Below are 20,001 nucleotides of genomic sequence, written 5' to 3'. Positions count from 1 at the left end.
ATATTTTGGAAGTGAAAGCCATTTACAGAATGAAATAGCTTTAAACCAATTAAGCAACAATTCTACACATGGCAACCTTTTGCTAAACACATACAAAAAAGAAATACTAAAATTTAAAAGTACATCAGCTGAAGTACCAAACCATGTATGTGCATGTTGCCGTAGAATTTTTTATAAAAGTAACACAAAAACTGTGGACCTATCATACAAAATAGAAGACAATGAAGATTCTAAATGGTTTGAATTAGCTCTCTACCTTGTAGCAGAAAACAAATATGAAATAACTGAGCCCTTAATACTTTGCAGTTATTGCACTACAAAACTTGACAACAACCAAACTCCTTCACGTTCTATCACAAATAATTTGGAATTATACCCAGTACCAAAACCTCTACAACAACTTAATTTATATGAGAGCATCATAATTCAAACAGTACACCCATTTCAAGCAATAATACGCCTTCAACCAAAAACAGCAAAATTACCTCCCTCTGAATTGGTAAAAGGCATTTGTGGAAAAGTAGTTTGTTTACCATTAAATCTAAAAGAAAATGTGCATACTCTAGGAGTGCAACGTCCAATGCAGCAATCTTTAATTATATTAGTAAATGGAGTACCAACAAAAGACAAAAAAATATGGCAACAGCTGGTAGATTTATATAAAGTTAGAGAAGCCTTCCAATATCTTAAAGAGAATAATGAATATTACAAAGAAATTAATATTGAAGAAAACTTGAAAGATACAACTGAAATAATTCAAGAAACACAAGAAGCTGGTCAATTTGAGCTACTAGATCCTGCTACAATATCAAATACTTTAGACCATTATACAATTCATCCTTTGCACTGTAATGACACCGTACAAGATGTACTGGAAACTTACCAAATGCGTCAAACAAAAGGATCGCCAATCAGTATATGGGAAAAAAGTATAGAAGCACATGCTTTTCCTCTACTCTTTCCTACTGGCAAAGGAAGTTATGATGATAGGCCTATTCAAATATCAGCTTCAGAATACCGCTCATTACGGATGCATTCTGAAGATCCCAGATTTAGACAAAATGTGGAATACATATTCCACCTACTCTTTGAAAGTGAACTAGCAACTTTATGTTACGGAGTTGCACACATATTAAAATCAGGATCACACTTTCAAAATATGAAAGCTACACAATTATTAGAGAAAGTACAACAAAAGGATGAGGTTTTACAATCAAATATTACAAATCTATTAGCAAATATGCGTGGTACTAAAGAGTACTGGTTTCGACGTCATGGAGATGTACGTTGTATGATCAGAAACCTTGGCCCACCCACTTGGTTTGTTACATTAAGTTGTGCAGAATATGCATGGGAAGATTTACATGATTTCCTACGCATATCAAATAAAAACAAAACAAACATAGATATTCTAACATCTGGAGAACTTTGTTCTTTGGATCCTGTTAATGTTTCAAGATATTTTCACCATCGCTTCATTGCTATGCTACATTTTATTTGTAATAAAACTGTTCCTCCCCTTGGAGAAGTGCAACACTTCTTTTGGAGAAAAGAATACCAAGCCAGAGGAGCACCACATATCCACATGCTTTTATGGATTAAAGATGCTCCTAAATTTGGTCAAGACAGTGATGCCACTGTTTTACAGTTTATTGAAAAACATGTCACTTGTGAAATTCCATCAGAAGCCACAAATAGTGATCTTCATGCACAAATTTTACAATTTCAAAGACACAAAATTGGAAAATATTGTCATCGCAAATACAAAAACAAAGGCAAATACTACACCAAATGCCGATTTGGTTTCCCTAGACCAGTTACAAATACAGGTCAAGTAAACAACCTCATGTCTTCAGTTAGACATAGTGTTAAAGGTAAGTCACCTAAAAATACACATTACATAAAAAGAAAAGAAGAAGAAAAATATATCAATGATTATAATGCAATCATTGCCCACTTATGGAATGCAAACATAGATGTGCAGTACATTGCAGACAATTCTACTGCAGTTGGACGATATGTCACAGCATACTTAACTAAAGCAGAAAAGACAGAGCTCCAAGACCTCTGGAATGACCTGTCATCAGATAAAACAGTATCTCAGAAATTATACAGCCTGGGCATAAAAATGCTCACCCATAGAGAATGTGGATCTTATGAAGCAGCTGATCGTTTAACTGGTACTTCATTGTATGGTAAATCTGAAAATATAGTATGGCTAAGTCTTGTTCCAGCTAAATCTAGAAAAAGAGTTCTAAAATCATATGAAGATATAGAAACAATAGCCAAACATGATCCCAACAGCCAAGACATTTTAAAAAACAATTTATTGGACACATACTACCCAAATAGAAGTAATACTTTGGAAAACATGTGTCTATACCAAATAGCCCAAAACTACACATACACAAATGATAAGAAACCTGATGAAAAAAAAGGTAAATATAGAGTGACAGACTGTGAAGGCAGCTTAGTTAAACTCACTAAACCAAATTGAATTAATCATATCAAATTGTCATTGAAGACTCCTCAACATAAAGAAGTATATTACATGTCCCTGCTACAACTCTTCAAACCATGGAGAAAATAAGAACAATTACTAGATAACTATGACTCATATGAGGATGCTTTCAAAGCAAATGAAAGCACTATCACTGATGTAAACTTTACACAGTACAAAACAATGTTGCACAATGAACAGCAACATGAAGAAGAACTCCAAGCCCAACTAGATAAGGATACTCCTGACAGTAGTCAACCTTCTGTAACAGGAAGCCAAGAACCACTGGGAGAACCACTAATAACAAATGAGGCAGAATTAGCTATGATAGAAGTAGAAAACACCATGTGTCAGTATGAAGATAAGGAAGACTTAACTATACTACAATCAAAACTAAACAATGAGCAAAGTAGCATTTTTCAAGAAGTAACAAAACAAATTGCACATGGTGTAAAACATGAAAATAAAGAATGTTCCTGCCATAATTATAAACCTATACTACTGTACGTCAGTGGTGAAGCTGGTTCTGGCAAAACATTCCTAATCAAAATCATTAGTAAGTTCCTTCAACAATTGACAAACAACAAACTGTCAGCTGTTGTCACTGCCCCCACAGGTTTAGCTGCCTACAACATAGGTGGTGTTACATTACACCAATTACTACTATTACCAGTAGAAAACCAGAACAAATTAGACTATTACAAACGTTCTGCAGAAGCTGCAATGGAATTACGCAGAGTATTGAAACAAATGAAAATGCTACTACTGGATGAAGTGAGCATGGTCTCCAACCTGATGTTAGCTTTGATTCACCTCAGACTACAAGAAGTACTCAAAACAGACTATGAAGAGCTCTTTGCAGGAAAACACATTATTGTTTTTGGAGATCTGCTTCAATTAACACCAGTAAAAGGTGAACCTATTTTTAAAACATTAGGGCACAAACTCTGCCGTAAAACTGTTGCAGCATTGGAAATGTCAACCTTTGGCAACATTTCCAATACAGAGAATTAACAGAAAACATGCGCCAATCTGCAGATCTAACTTATGCCAACATTTTAAAAAGTTTGAGAGTTGGTATACTTTCTAAAGAAGCAGAAGCAACATTGAAAACCCGGCACATTGATGCACTTTATGGCGATAATGCATGTGCTACAGATGTTATGGAACAATTAGCCCACAAAAATGTCAATTGTATGGCCTTAATGCCAACTCTTGCAAGCTGTCTCAAATTGAATGAAATAATGTTAAGTAAAGAAATGCAACCAATAATGGAAATTAGCGCCACAGACAAACTAGATGTACATGGTATGACACTACCCATGTTTGACCAAGCCACAACAAGACTAAATAATTTAGAAAAATCAATCTCAAACACAGCAGGCTTAGAAAAGATGTTAAAATTATCCTTAAATTGCAGAGTAATGCTTAAACGTAACCTTGACGTGGACCAAGGACTAGTTAATGGAGCACTGGGTACAGTTGTTGGCTTTCAAACATACCCACGTGACAACAAAATTCAGTTTGTCAATATACTCTTTGACAAACTTTCAGAAGTAAAACGGATAGGACGCTCAACAGCTAGATTCCTTCTCTTCAAAGATATGTATGTACGCAGAGAACAATTTTCTCTAACTCTTGCATACGCAGTCACGATTCATAAATCACAAGGTCTTACCCTAGACAAAGCAATGATAGATATTGGTAACACAGTCTTTAAAGAAGGCATGAGCTACGTAGCACTATCACGCTTACGTACACTTGACGGTCTATTTCTAATCAACTTTGATGCAAGTAAAGTAAACGCTGATATTCCTTGCATTTTAGAATATAATAGACTTCGCTCACTATACACTCCCCATCAAAACACATATTCTGTTCCACAAAAACTAAAACATTGTAAAAGAAAACTAAATCAAACAGAAATGCAACAGGACGTCACTGCAAATCCTCCAAAGAGAGTAAAAGAAACTAATACTTCATCAAGTACCACAAACAAAAACAAATCAATTAGAGAAAGTAAACCAGGTACTTCTTTAAAGAAGGAAGACAAACTCCAAAAAAAGCAGTTAGATACAGAACTACCTGGACCATTTAAATTCTCAAATATAGTTGGTGTAAGTTGCTATGCAAATGTAGCAATGAATATTCTTTTTCAATTAACACCAATTGTTGACAACATTTACTTACACTTTAGAGACCCATTGTGTATGCAAATGTTAGTACTTCATAGAAATGCAAAAAACAATCCTGACAACACATATAGTGTTTATGGAATAAGACAAGAATTGGACTACTGTGCTGGAATGGTGAAATTCACTATAAACTCACAGGAAGATCGACAAGAATTTTTAATGTACTTACTACAAGTACTGGAAAACAAAAACATACCTATAAAGGAAATCTTCCAGATTTCATACATGTGGAAACATACATGCACTCTGTGCAACAATGTGACACAAGAAGAAATTCCCAATGAACGCTTCATATATATATCAATACCAAATTGTGAATCCATTCCATTTCAGCAACTTGTACAAAAAGCAAACCATGGTAGATTATGCTCTACCTTCAATTCAGATAATCGCTCCACGTTAGTAATACAAACACATAGTATATACATAATACTAATGCTTCTACGTTACAATGCAGATGGTACCAAAAACAACTGCAAGCTGACTGGATTCACACATAGTCAAATATCACTTGGTAAGAAAACCTTCACAACAATAGGTATAATCTACCACGCAGGAGCCACAACCAATTCAGGGTACTACACGGCATATATAAAAAAGAAATGTGGATGGTTTGATTGTAATAATAGTACCATTACTCTAAAGCAGAGATTACCAGTAAATCTTACAAACGCTTATTTGATGTTCTTAAAACCAAAATTTGATAAATAAACTGTATTTAAACATTTAAGTAAATTTGTGTTAAAAAATATAAACTGTTAGAATACTCCAAAAGCTATCTAACAGCTCAAAGATTCTACAACAACTAATCAGATAAATGAATACCACTAAATTAGGCCAAAAAATAGACAGTTAGAATATGCCAATTGGTATCTAACTGCTCCAAAATTTTATATCAAAACAAATGAAGAATCTGTTACTGCTCCAAAAAAAATACAACAGAGCAAAGTATAAAGCATTAGCCAGAAACAACAAGTGAACACTGAAAACAAACAAACAAATAAACTGTAGCATAACAAAAAAAGGTTTTTTTTTTAATCCAACATGGATTTTTTTTCTCCCACAGACATATTGATTTTAGCAACAAATACAGAAACTGAGCAAATTGCAGAGTACTCTGATTTGTACTCTACTAATATGAGGGTCGAAAAAAAATAAAAGTATATTGCTTATACAATGTAATAAGTCATTACAAAATACTAATACTAACATGCTATTTTCTTTTATCACAGAAATGAAGAAGAAAAACATGGACTCCCATTACTAGACCAAACGGTAAGTATACAATAATAAGGACAACCATAGCAGCATATCACATCCATAGTATCTAATACCTTTGTTCCTTATACATTTGTTTTTCACCCAAAGTTATAAGCATTATGAATGTGATATGCTGCGGTGGTTGTTGCCAGGGCATACAGTCTTGGGTGCATGGCCAAATGGCCATGCACCCAAGACTCTATGCCCTGGCAACAACCACCGCAGCATATCACATCCATAAAGTCAAACATTTCAACTATGATCTATGGGAAACTTTTAATGTCCGCGGACAATGTGAGTGTTCTTAGAACACTTTGAACTTGCCAGCGAACAATACGGACACCGTTTTCAGGACACCCCCGACGAACATTTTAGAACAACGCGATCGTTCTTAGAACACTTTCAACTTAACAATGAACAATACGGACAGCGTCCTAAGGACACCCCCTACGAACATTCCAGGACACCGGGAGTGTTCTCAAAAATGTCTTCAGAACACCCCCATTTTGTTTAGTCGCAAACATTTCAGGACACTGCGGGTGTTCCTAGAACACATTCAACTTGACAGAGAACAATACGGACAGCATTCTCAGGACACCCCCTACGAACACTCCCCGGACACCGCAAGTGTTCTTAGAAGCGTATTCAGAACACCACCATCTTGTTTATTTGCGAACATTTCAGGACACCGCGAGTGTTCTTAGGACACATTCAACTTGACAGAGAACAATACGGACAGCGTCCTCAGGACACCCTCTACGAACATTCCAGGACACCGGGAGTGTTCGTAGAAGCGTCTTCAGAACACCACCATCTTGTTTATTTGCGAACATTTCAGGACACTGCGAGTGTTTTTAGGACACATTCAACTTGACAGAGAACAATACGGACAGCGTCCTCAGGACACCCCCTACGAACACTCCCCGGACACCGCGAGTGTTCTTAGAAGCGTCTGCAGAACACCCCCATTTTGTTTATTTGCGAACATTTCAGGACACCGCGGGTGTTCTTAGAACACATTCAACTTGACAGAGAACAATACGGACAGTGTCCTCAGGACACCCCCTACGAACATTCCAGGACACCGGGAGTGTTTTTAGAAGCGTCTTCAGAACACCGCCATCTTGTTTATTTGCGAACATTTCAGGACACAGTGAGTGTTCTTAGGACAAATTCAACTTGACAGAGAACAATACGGATAGCGTCCTCAGGACACCCCCTACGAACACTCCCCGGACACCGCGAGTGTTCTTAGAAGCGTCTTCAGAACACCCCCATTTTGTTTATTTGCGAACATTTCAGGACACCGCGAGTGTTCTTAGGACACATTCAACTTGACAGAGAACAATACGGACAGCGTCCTCAGGACACCCCCTACGAACATTTCAGGACACCGGGAGTGTTCTCAAAAACGTCTTCAGAACAACCCCATTTTGTTTATTTGCGAACATTTCAGGACACCGCGGGTGTTCTTAGAACACATTCAACTTGACAGAGAACAATACGGACAGCGTCCTCAGGACACCCCCTACGAACACTCCCCGGACACCGCGAGTGTTCTTAGAACAGTTTCACTTTGCTTGCGAACAAAACGGACACATATTGAGCCCTTAGAACACCCCCCAGTCAGTTTATTTAGAACATTTCAGAACACCCGTGATGTCCGCAAACAAATCGAACACAAAAAGAACATCTAACACACAAAAAACACAACTTTCATCCTATCTCATACACTCCCACCCTCCCCAAACACTCCTACACACCAACACACTCTACTAAATACACATTTTGAACAAAGTTTCACCGCGCTGTCCGCGGATGTCCGCGAATCCAAGATGGCGGGCGCTACCGAAAAATCTGACGCGCTTCACGCTCCACGCCGCCCAATCAGCCAACACGTTGCATGTCCGCGAACATCACGGAAGACGATTGGCCAATCAGGTAACTGTCCACGGAGCGAACAGGGAAGTGTGTCCGCGAACCGAACACAGATATCACTAATTTTTTTTTACCTACTTTTTGGTCATTTTAAAAAACTACTGGACAGATTTTCACCAAATTTGCAAAAGCACGCTTTCAGGACCAAGCCGCTGCTCCTGGTCCAAATTTGGTGGAAATCCGTCCAGTGGTTTGGGCTGTAGGCGCGAGCAACATTTTTTTCCCATTCAGTCTATGGGAAAAAAAAAAGTTTTGGGACCCCCCTATAACGTTGCCCCCCCTGGACGAATCCTCACCAAACTCTGCAATAAAATTCAGAGTGACCCAAATACTTTTTTTTGCAAAGATTGGTGAGGATCTGTCCAGGGAGAGCGAAGTTATAAGCCACCCAAAAAGTGCTCTTCCCATGGAAACAGCAACTTAACCATAACTACATGGCCACTACCGTGGCCATGTAATATATATATATATATATATATATATATATCCTTCCTTTTTCTTCACACTGATGGAATCAGGCAAAAACGAGCAGCACTCTTCACTTCTCCAGTAAAAATAGTCCGGACATCCAGTTCAAAGTTACAATGCAGTCTTTATTAGTGCCTTGCAGAACGGCACAAACAAATTAAAAAGCCATTAACATGAGGCTCCCCCAAAGTGCAAAAATAGTGTGCGCGTTGGGAACGTTAACGCGTTTCGCAGCTTTTGCTGCCGCTTGATCACATATAAATATATATATATTTTTTTTTTAAATGAAAAAACTTTGTTAAAGGGACGTAATGGTAAAGTTGCACTAATAAATACCTATGAAATTCTGTAAAAAAACTTTGTTAACGGGACGTTATGGTTCCAAGTAAAACCGAAAAACCCCTCAAATTCGCCAGTAATGGTAAGCTAAGCAACCATAACTCGCGCCACCACTGTGCATTGCTAAGACTAACACCCAGGACATCAAAGATGACATCACAAATGTCATTGATGACATCACATGTCTGGCTCCACTTTTTTCCTTTATTGCGATTTCTTGGCCACATGGTTTCCTTCAGTAACAGTCAGTAATTAAAAATTGAAAAGGTACTCTATTTGTAGATTTATCCTTCAAGTATGTTCTTACAGTAATTCCTTTAGGGTCCAGTCAAATCATGTGATACATATGCATTGGGTAAGTGGCACCTTTGAAATAGAGCAATCATTTCTCTGCATAAAGTAATCAGTTAGAATATGAACACTTTCTGCTACTACTGCTGTTTCTTTCCTTACTTCAAAGTCCTTGTTTATACTCATATTTGTATGTGTTGTTGTCTCTTTGTGTTTTGTCTATAATAATGCAATTATGTAGTAAGTGGGTTTTATTACCTACTTATCACCTGTTTCACAGTACACAAAACTCTAATAAGAAAACAGTTATCATTTCACTATTCAACATGGCAAGCTTATGAATATTGCACCTCCATCATATATGCTGCACACAATGCCTATGTTTCTACATGAGTAGCTTAGTATACTGGATAGAACTTCATAATAGAATGCTATTTATATCAATGCATTGCTTAATGTATGTATTAATTAGCACTTGATATTTATTCCAATATTTCTTGCCACTTTTTGGTCAACATTATAATGAGAATACCTTCTACAGAGTTTTCATGAAAAGTAAATGTACATGTATGTGATGTCATCAGTGATGTCATCAATGACATTTGTGATGTCATCTTTGATGTCCTGGGTGTTCGTCTTAGCAATGCACGGTGGTGGCGCAAGTTATGGTTGCTTAGCTTACCATAACTGGCAAAGTTCAGGGGTTTTTCGGTTTTACTTGGAACCATAACGTCCCTTTAATAACGTTTTTTTTACTGAATATCATGGGTTTTTATTAGTGCAACTTTACCATAACGTCCCTTTAACAAAGTGTTTTCATTGAATTTTATTGGTTTCTATTAGTTTAACTTAACCATAACGTCTCTTTAACACATTTTCTTTTACAGAATTTCACAGGTTTTTATTAGCGCAACGTAACCATAACGTCCTTTTCAATAGATGAAGACCACTAGCATCCTAGGTCCTCAAAGTGGGAACCCCGGTTGGTAAAAAAATGATTTTTCTTCCCAAACCGGTACGCCTGCGGCGTCCCGGTGTAGGAAGGAAAATCTTTTACCACAATGGCCACCATGGAAAGGGAAGGCGGGGTGTATAAAGAGAACACAACAAGGCATCAGCGGGAGGTGGGGGAACAAGAGGTCCACAAGGGACATCATAGGAGGGGGGACAAGAGGAAGACACGGGACATGAGTGGGGGGGAACAGAAGGAAGACATGGGGCATGAGCAGGGGGTGGGGGCAACAGAAGGAAGACACGGGGCATCAGCAGGGGGTGGGGGAAAAAGAGGTCAACAAGGGGCATCATAGGAGGGGGGGACAAGAGGAAGACACGGGGCATGAGCGGCGGGTGGAGGGACCAGGAGAGAGACACAGGGCATGAGCGGGGGGTGGGGGAAACAGGAGAGAGACACGGGGCATGAGCGGAGGGTGGGGGGAACAGGAGAGACACGCGGCACGAGCGGGGTGTGGGGGGAACAGGAGGGAGACATGGGCATGAGCGGGGGGTGGGGGGAACAGGAGAGAGACACGGGGCATGAGCAGGGGTGGGGGGAACAGGAGGTAGACACGGGGCATGAGCGGGGGTGGGGGGAACAGGAGGGAGACACAGGGAATGAGCGGGGGGTGGGGGGAGCAGGAGGGAGACACGGGGCATGAGCGGGGGTTGGGGGAACAGGAGGGAGACACAAGGCATGAGCGGGGTGTGGGGAGAACAGGAGGGAGACACGGGGCATGAGCAGGGGGTGGGGGAACAGGAGGTAGACACGGGGCATGAGCGGGTGGTGGGGGGAACGGGAGGGAGACACGGGGAATGAGCGGGGGGTGGGGGAACAGAAGGGAGAGATGGGGCATGAGCGGGGGTTGGGGGGAACAGGAGGAAGACACGGGGCATGAGCGGGGGGTGGGGGGAACAGGAGGGAGACACGGGGCATGAGCAGGGGGTGGGGGAACAGGAGGTAGACACGGGGCATGAGCGGGTGGTGGGGGGAACGGGAGGGAGACACGGGGAATGAGCGGGGGGTGAGGGGAACAGGAGGGAGACATGGGGCATGAGCGGGGGGTGGGGGGAACAGGAGGTGGACACGGGGCATGAGCTGGAGGTGGGGCGAACAGGAGGGAGACACGGGACATGAGCGGGGGTGGGGGGAACAGTAGGGAGACACAGGGCTTGAGCGGGGGGTGGCGGGAACAGGAGGGAGTCAGGGGCATGAGCAGGGGGTGGGGGGAACAGGAGGTAGACATGGGGCAGGGCATGAGCAGGAGATGGGGGCAACGGGAGGAAGACACGGGGCATGAGCGGGGGTTGGGGGGAACGGGAAGGAGACAAGGGGCATGAACGGGGGTGGGGGGAACAGGAGGGAGACACGGGGCATGAGCGGGGGGTGGGGGGAACAGGAGGGAGACACGTGGCATGAACGGGGGGTGAGGGGAACAGGAGGGAGACACAGGGCATGAGCGGGGGCTGGGGGGAACGGGAGGTAGACACGGGGCATGAGCGGAGGGTGGGGGAACGGGAGGTAGACACGGGGCATGAGGGGAATGGGAGGGAGACACAAGGCATGAGCCGGGGATGGGGGGAACAGGAGGGAGACACAGGGCATGAGCAGGGGTTGGGGGAACAGGAGGGAGACACAGGGCATGAGCAGGGGGTGGGAGGAACAGGAGGGAGACACGGGGCATGAGCGGGGGGTGGGGGTAACAGGAGGTAGACACGGGGCTTAGTGGGGGATGGGGTGAGCAGGAGGCGGACACGGGGCATGAGCAGGGGGTGGGGGGAACAGGAGAGAGACACGGGGCATGAGCGGGGGGTGGGGGAACAGGAGGGAGACATGGGGCATGAGCAGGGGGTGGGGGGAACAGGAGAGAGACATGGGGCATGAACGGGGGGTGGGGGGAACAAGAGAGAGACACGGGGCATGAGCGGGGAGTAGGGGGGAAACGGAGGGAGACACAGGGCATGAGCAGGGGGTACGGAGGGGAGACACGGGGCATGAGCGGGGGGTGGGGGGAACAGGAGGGAGACACGGGGCATGGGCGGGGGTGGGTGGAACAGGAGGAAGACACGGGGCATGAGCGGGGGGTGGGGGGGAATGGGAGAGAGAGACACGGGGCATGAGCAGGGGGTGGGGGGAACAGGAGGGAGACACGGGGCATGTCCGGGGGGTGGGGGGAACAGGAGAGACATGGGGCATGAGCGGGGGGGTGGGGGGAACAGGGGAGAGACACAGGGCATGAGCGGGGGGTGGGGGAACAGGAGGGAGACACAGGGCATGAGCGGGGGTGGGGGGAACAGGAGGGAGACACAGGGCATGAGCGGGGGTTGAGGGGAACAGGAGGGAGACACGGGGCATGAGCGGGGGGTGAGGGGGAATGGGAGAGAGACATGGGGCATGAGCGGGGGTGGGGGGAACAGGAGGGAGACACGGGGCATGGGCGGGGGGTGAGGGGAACAGGAGCGACACAGGACATGAGCGGGGGGTGGGGGAACAGGAGAGAGACACGGGGCATGAGCAGGGGGTGGTGGGAACAGGAGGGAGACACGGGGCATGAGTGGGGGGTACGGAGGGGAGACACGGGGCATGAGCGGGGAGTGGGGGGAAAAGGAGGGAGATACAGGGCATGAGCGGGGGCTCGGGGAACGGGAGGTAGACACGGGGCATGAGCGGAGGGTGGGGGAATGGGAGGGAGACACGGGGCATGAGCGGGGGGTGGGGGGAATGGGAGGAAGACACAGGGCATGAGCGGGGGTGGGGGAACAGGAGGGAGACACGGGGCATGAGCGGGGGTGGGGAGAACAGGAGGGAGACACGAGGCATGAGCGGGGGGTGAGGGGAACAGGAGGGAGACACGGCATGAGCGGGGGCTGGGGGGAACGGGAGGTAGACACGGGGCATGAGCAGAGGGTGGGGGAACAGGAGGTAGACACGGGGCATGAGGGGAACGGGAGGGAGACACCAGGCATGAGCAGGGGGTGGGGGGAACAGGAGGGAGACACGGGGCATGAGCGGGGGGTGTGGGAACAGGAGGGAGACAAGGGGCATGAGCAGGGGTTGGGGGAACAGGAGGGAGTCACAGGGCATGAGCGTGGGGTGGGGGAACAGGAGGGAGACACGGGGCATGAGCGGGGGTGGGGGTAACAGGAGATAGACACGGGGCATGAGCGGGGGGTGGGGGGAGCAGGAGGGAGACACGGGGCATGAGCAAGGGGTGGGGGAACAGGAGAGAGACACAGGGCATGAGCGGGGGTGGGGGGAACAGGAGGGAGACACGGGGCATGAGCAGGGGATGGGGGAACAGGAGAGAGACACGGGGCATGAACGGGGGGTGGGGGAACAGGAGAGAGACACGGGGCATGTGCAGGTGGTGGGGGAACAGGAGGGAGACACGTGGCATGAGCGGGGGGTACGGAGGGGAGACACGGGGCATGAGCGGGGGGTGGGGGGAACAGGAGGGAGACACGGGGCATGAGTGGGGGGTGGGGGGAACAGGAGGGAGACACGGGGCATGGCCGGGAGGTGGGGGGAACAGGAGGGAGACACGGGACATGAGCGGGGGGTGGGGGGAACAGGAGAGACATGGGGCATGAGCGGGGGGTGGGGGGAACAGGAGAGAAATACGGGGCAGGAGCGGGGGGTGGGGGGAACAGGAGGGAGACACAGGGCATGAGCGGGGGAACAGAGGGGAGACACGGGGCATGAGCGGGGGGTGGGGGGAACAGGATGGAGACACGGGGCATGGGCGGGGGGGTAGGGGGAACAGGAGGGAGACACAGGGCATGAGCGGGGGTGGGGGGAACAGAAGGGAGACACGGGGCATGAGCGGGGGCTGGGGGAACAGGAGGTAGACACGGGGCATGAGCGGGGGGTGGGGGGAACAGGAGGGAGACACAGGGCATGAGCGGGGGTGGGGGGAATGGGAGAAAAACACGGGGCATGAGCAGGGGGTGGGGGGAATGGGAGGAAGACACGGGCCATGAGCGGGGGGTGGGGGGAACAGGAGGGAGACACGGGGCATGAGCGAGGGGTGGGGGGAGCAGGAGGGAGACACGGGGCATGAGCGGGAGGTGGGGGTACAGGAGGGATACATGAGGCATGAGCGGGGGGAACGGGAGGAAGACACAGGGCATGAGCAGTGGTGGGGGAACAGGAGGGAGACACAGGGCATGAGCGGGGAGTGGGGGGTACAGGAGGGAGACACGGGGTATGAGCGGGGGGTGGGAGGGAACAGGAGAGAGACACAGGGCATGAGTGGTGGGTGGGGGGAATGAGAGGGAGACACGGGGCATGAGCGGGGGGTGGGGGAACGGGAGGTAGACACAGGGCATGAGCGGGGGTTGGGTGAACAGGAGGAAGACATGGGGCATGAGCGGAGGGTGGGGGGAACAGGAGGGAGACACGGGGCATGAGCGGGGAGTGGGGGGAACAGGAGGGAGACACGGGGCATGAGCGGGGGTGGGGGGAACAGGAGAGAGACACGGGGCATGAGCGGGGGTGGGGGGAACAGGAGAGAGACACAGGGCATGAGCGGGGGTTGGGTGAACAGGAGGAAGACATGGGGCATGTGCAGGTGGTGGGGGAACAGGAGGGAGACACGTGGCATGAGCGGGGGGTACGGAGGGGAGACACGGGGCATGAGCGGGGGGTGGGAAGAACAAGAGGAAGACACAGGGCATGAGTGGGGGGTGGGGGGAACAGGAGGGAGACACGGGGCATGGGCGAGAGGTGGGGGAACAGGAGGGAGACACGGGACATGAGCAGGGGGTGGGGGGAACAGGAGGGAGACACGGGGCATGGGCGGGGGGTGGGGGGAACAGGAGAGACATGGGGCATGAGCGGGGGGTGGGGGGAACAGGAGAGAAATACGGGGCAGGAGCGGGGGTTGGGGGGAACAGGAGGGAGACACAGGGCATGAGCGGGGGAACAGAGGGGAGACACGGGGCATGAGCGGGGTGTGGGGGGAACAGGATGGAGACACGGGGCATGGGTGGGGGGGAGGGGGAACAGGAGGGAGACACAGGGCATGAGCGGGGGTGGGGGGAACAGAAGGGAGACACGGGGCATGAGCGGGGGCTGGGGGGAACAGGAGGTAGACACGGGGCATGAGCGGGGGGTGGGGGGAACAGGAGGAAGACATGGGGCATGAGCAGGGGGTGGGGGGGAACAGGAGGGAGACACAGGGCATGAGCGGGGGTGGGGGGAATGGGAGGAAGACACGGGCCATGAGCGGGGGGTGGGGGAACAGGAGGGAGACACGGGGCATGAGCGAGGGGTGGGGGGAGCAGGAGGGAGACACGGGGCATGAGCGGGAGGTGGGGGTACAGGAGGGATACATGAGGCATGAGCGGGGGGAACGGGAGGAAGACACAGGGCATGAGCAGTGGTGGGGGAACAGGAGGGAGACACGGGGCATGAGCGGGGAGTGGGGGGTACAGGAGGGAGACACGGGGCATGAGCGGGGGGTGGGAGGGAACAGGAGAGAGACACAGGGCATGAGTGGTGGGTGGGGGAATGAGAGGGAGACACGGGGCATGAGCGGGGGGTGGGGGAGATGGGAGGAAGACACGGGGCATGAGCGGGAGGTGGGGGAACGGGAGGTAGACACAGGGCATGAGCGGGGGTGGGGGGAACGGGAGGAAGACACGGGGCATGTGCGGGGGGTGGGGGAACAGGAGAGAGACACAGGGCATGAGCGGGGGTTGGGTGAACAGGAGGAAGACATGGGGCATGAGCGGAGGGTGGGGGGAACAGGAGGGAGACACGGGGCATAAGCGGGGAGTGGGGGTAACAGGAGGGAGACACGGGGCATGAGCGGGGGTGGGGGGAACAGACCGATATCTGGGACATGTGGTACACGGCACCACTGTCTCCTGCTTACCTTGCTCTCAGACAACCTTTCAGCATTCTTCTTCTATCTCCCCCTTCTCAGCCTGTGCCAATCTGAAACTGGATCTGAGGAGGCATCTTGCAGACCCAGATGGCCAGCTGGGGACCCCCACTGATTCCTCCCCTCCCCAGTGTTCCCGGCAGGGCCCCCTGCCATTACCTCCAGAGCTCTTGTCCGGCAGTCTCCCTCCTCCGTTTTCCACGGGTTGGTTGACAGGCTTTTTATCCAGAGTGGATGGTGGAGGGACTTGCAGACGTGTCCCCCTCTACCATGCACGCTCCTCAGACAGCTTACACCACTTTCACATGAGCGGTTGATGGTTGGTGCCGGTGCCTGGCGTCCCTCTCCCTCTCGGTCCGTCCTGCTGTTAATACGCAAGGCTGCTGGTATCTTACTGGGCAGGCAGCAGATCCCACTCCTCGACCCTCCGCAGGCCACCATGTGGTGATGGCGTGTCTCCTGACAGTCTGCAGCAGCCCGGGACATGTTGTATACATGGTCTCTGTTGACAAAGCCTCTCGATGCGAACGATAAACAAAGATGGCGGAAGTCTCTGAAAATACGACTCTCTGCACGCTTCACCGCAGCTAATGGGAAAGTGCGTCACATGTCATCAAACGTCATGCAAACCGCTTGTCCAATCCCTCTCCTGTCTGCGGAGCGAACAGGGAAGTGTGTTCACGAAACGGACATAGATATCACTAATTTTTTTCACTTACATTTTTGTCATTTTAAAAAAAGCTACTGGACGGATTTACACCAAATTTAAAAAAGCACGCTTTCGGGACCAAGCTGCTGCTCCTGCCGCAAATTTGGTGTAAATCCGTCCAGCGGTTTGGGCTGTAGGCGTGAGCAAAGTTTTTTCCCATTAGGTCTATGGGAGAAAAAGAAGTTTTGGGACCCCCCCTATAACTTTGCCCCTCCTGGACCAAACCTCACCAAACTTTGCAAAAATTCAGAGTGGGCCATATACTTTTTTTGCAAAGTTTGGCGAGTATTGGTCCAGGGGGAGTGAAGTTATAAGCCGCCCAAAAGTGCTCTTCCTATGGCAACAGCAACTTAACCATAACTACATGGCCACTACCATGGCCATGTAATATATATATATTCAACACACCACAATACAATCCCTCCCCCTTTATCTTTTCCATATTCAATGGTCTACTCACATCCGCCTATTCAGCTCAAGTCCCTCGTCAACGACTCTCCCACAATCAACTAGTTTACCTTCAGTCCGTGGGGAACCGGTGGGGACTGGACAGGAATTTTATCAATGGGGGACCTGCCAAACCGGATCTTGAACACGTGCTCTTTCACGCTCCGCTCTCCACAGAATATTATGCGATCGTCTGGCTAATGGTAGGAGCCGGCGATTGTCTGGGGTCTTGATCTGGGCCTAGATCTAGGTCATTAGACCAGAAACATCTGCACCACTACCAAATGTGCTCTAACACCTTGAAGCATCTTCTTTGTTCTAGATGGAATTACCAGTAATTATCTAAGACGAAATAACTGGATAAACCAAAAAAAGATGGCAAAATACTGCTTTAATCTCAATGAAAGCAAGCAGGGAGATATACAGCTATCAAAGTAGATGCTCAATATCACATATTATTTTGCTTGTACAGAGTTTATAAACTTTCACATACGTCATTTATGACATCATCCTACTTGACATTTTATAAAACCAATCACCTGGAGGGACTGGATTAGAGGAATATATCTACTTATAGAATTATATAAGGATTAATATTTAATTGGCTTTCCCTTGTCTGTAGGACACGCCCTGAGCTACTTCTCCATGTCACATACTGATTACAGCAGAGAAGTTTATAAACTTTCACATACGTCATTTATGACATCATCCTACTTGACATTTTATAAAACCAATCACCTGGAGGGACTGGATTAGAGGAATATATCTACTTATAGAATTATATAAGGATTAATATTTAATTGGCTTTCCCTTGTCTGTAGGACACGCCCTGAGCTACTTCTCCATGTCACATACTGATTACAGCAGAGAATATGGCAGCGGGGTAATAACTGCGACATTGTGTTTTAAAGTGGTTGACAGGCCTTTAATTGGTTGGCAACCCTATCCAACCTTGGACTTTCGGCTTTTTTAGCAGCACATGAACAGAACGAAACCTAGGTGTTCGAGCTGCGTCAACTTGTACTCTGTTTTCCCAATTAGTCCATCACATTTCCTCGACCTGATCCTTTCCCAAAGTCCTTCATTTGTAATTGACCTCCTAGTCTGCTCACTGTATGGGGACATACGAGGGAGTGCGAGCACACCACAATCTTAACTCAAAGCTCTAATGAATAGACTTTGTTTTGAGTTCTTCATCATGTTTCAGGAGACCACGATTTTGTCCATTTTAGCCTCTCAATTACTGCTATTTGATTTTGTTAAGCAGGATTCCATTAGCCTTGGCATCTGCAAATGTCCTTGCCTCTCCTAATTTTAGCAGAAATATGTCTTACGCACATGGCCTGTTCATTCGACTCCCTTTGTGCCTTGCACCCATCTCTCAAATAGCCTCCAACATATGCCCTTATTCTGCGAAAACAGCTTCTTCATCAACTCTTTAATTTGCAATCCTAGGCTCGTATTTAGAATTAGCTGTGTTGATTCTTTAACACAGGCCATCGTCCATTTTCTTTCAATGGCCGACCTAAATGTAATATATATACCTCTTTTTAGCAAGTTTCTATGTGCTTTTCTACCGTGCGTAACAACATATGTACAGTTGTTGGTCAGCAAGTTACTTCATCTTCTTATTTTCACGAAAACCTCATCTTTAGGTACATGTTTCTATTAGTGTTTCGGTTACATCATCAGTCTTAAGTATTTTCAAATCATTTAATCATAGGCTTATATATCTTCTTCATGACATCATGTTGTCGCCATCAAACCTTTGTTTAGAGTTAGTCCATGATCCCATTGCTGCATTCTGGCACTTTGGCAGTGGAAATCCTTCTTGGTAATTTCCTTCCTGTAGAGGAGGAGCCAAATGCCTTTACCGGAAGTCCGGCCCCCATTTTGCCTATATGTTGGAAGCCAGAAATTGCGACATGCACAACGCCAATAATGGTACCTATCTGGGATATCCCACGAAGAATTCTTGAAACAAGTTATCCATTGAGAAAGCCCCTCATGATGTACCAGCGGAGAAATGTCAGTCTCTTAAAGGAGGTCCCTGAAGAAGTGCAAAGTGACAAAGGCAAGAGCATGGTGATGTCACATGAAGCAGAGGTGACGCACCAAGAAGAAATGCCAAGGAAGAGAGTGTATAGACCTTAGAGAATCTGTTGACCAAGTAAAGAATTGAGTAACATTTCATGTGCGGAATAAAGAGTGCACCTCCGAAGAGCACTGAAGAAAATATAAAATCGCTTTTTAACTATACAGATGCTGTAACGCAAGTAGGATAAGTAACCATGAAGGCTGGCTACATGTAGTGAATAGACTGCAGGCGGTGCCGCCAATATATATATATATATATTCAATGAAAAAACCTTCTTAAAGGGACTTTATGGTTAAGTTGCGCTACAAAAAACCTATGAAATTCAGTGAAAAATCTTTGTTAAAGGGACGTTATGGTTCCAAGTAAAACCGAAAAACCCTTGAAATTCACCAGTTATGGTAAGCTAAGCAACCATAACTCACGCCACCACCGTGCACTGCTAAGCCTAACACCCAGGACATCAAAGATGACATCACAAATGTCATTGATGACATCACTGATGACATCACATGTCTGACGCCCCCTTTTTTCCTTCCCTGACATATCTAGGCCACATGATTTTCTTCAGTAACAGTCAGGAACTAAACATTGTAAATGTACTATATTTGTAGACTTATCCTTCATGTATGTTCTTACAATAATTCCCTTATGGTCCAGTCATATCATATGAAACATATACATAAGGGAAGCAAAACCTTGAAAGACAGCAATCCTTTTTGTGCATTAAAATTATCAGTAGAGTTATCAGCACTTTCTGAAAGTGTTTATGTTTTTTTATTACTGTACTTTCCCTGATATATGCTCATATTTTTATATGTTGTACTCACACTATTTTCCTTCTGGTCCAGACACATCATGTGATATATATAGATAGG

This window comes from Ambystoma mexicanum, chromosome 9 (genome assembly GCF_040938575.1).
Source record: "Ambystoma mexicanum isolate Mex_15411 chromosome 9, UKY_AmexF1_1, whole genome shotgun sequence".
NCBI lineage: Eukaryota > Metazoa > Chordata > Amphibia > Caudata > Ambystomatidae > Ambystoma > Ambystoma mexicanum.
The sequence above is the reverse complement of the archived record's forward strand: the minus strand, read 5'-3'. Positions refer to the sequence as shown.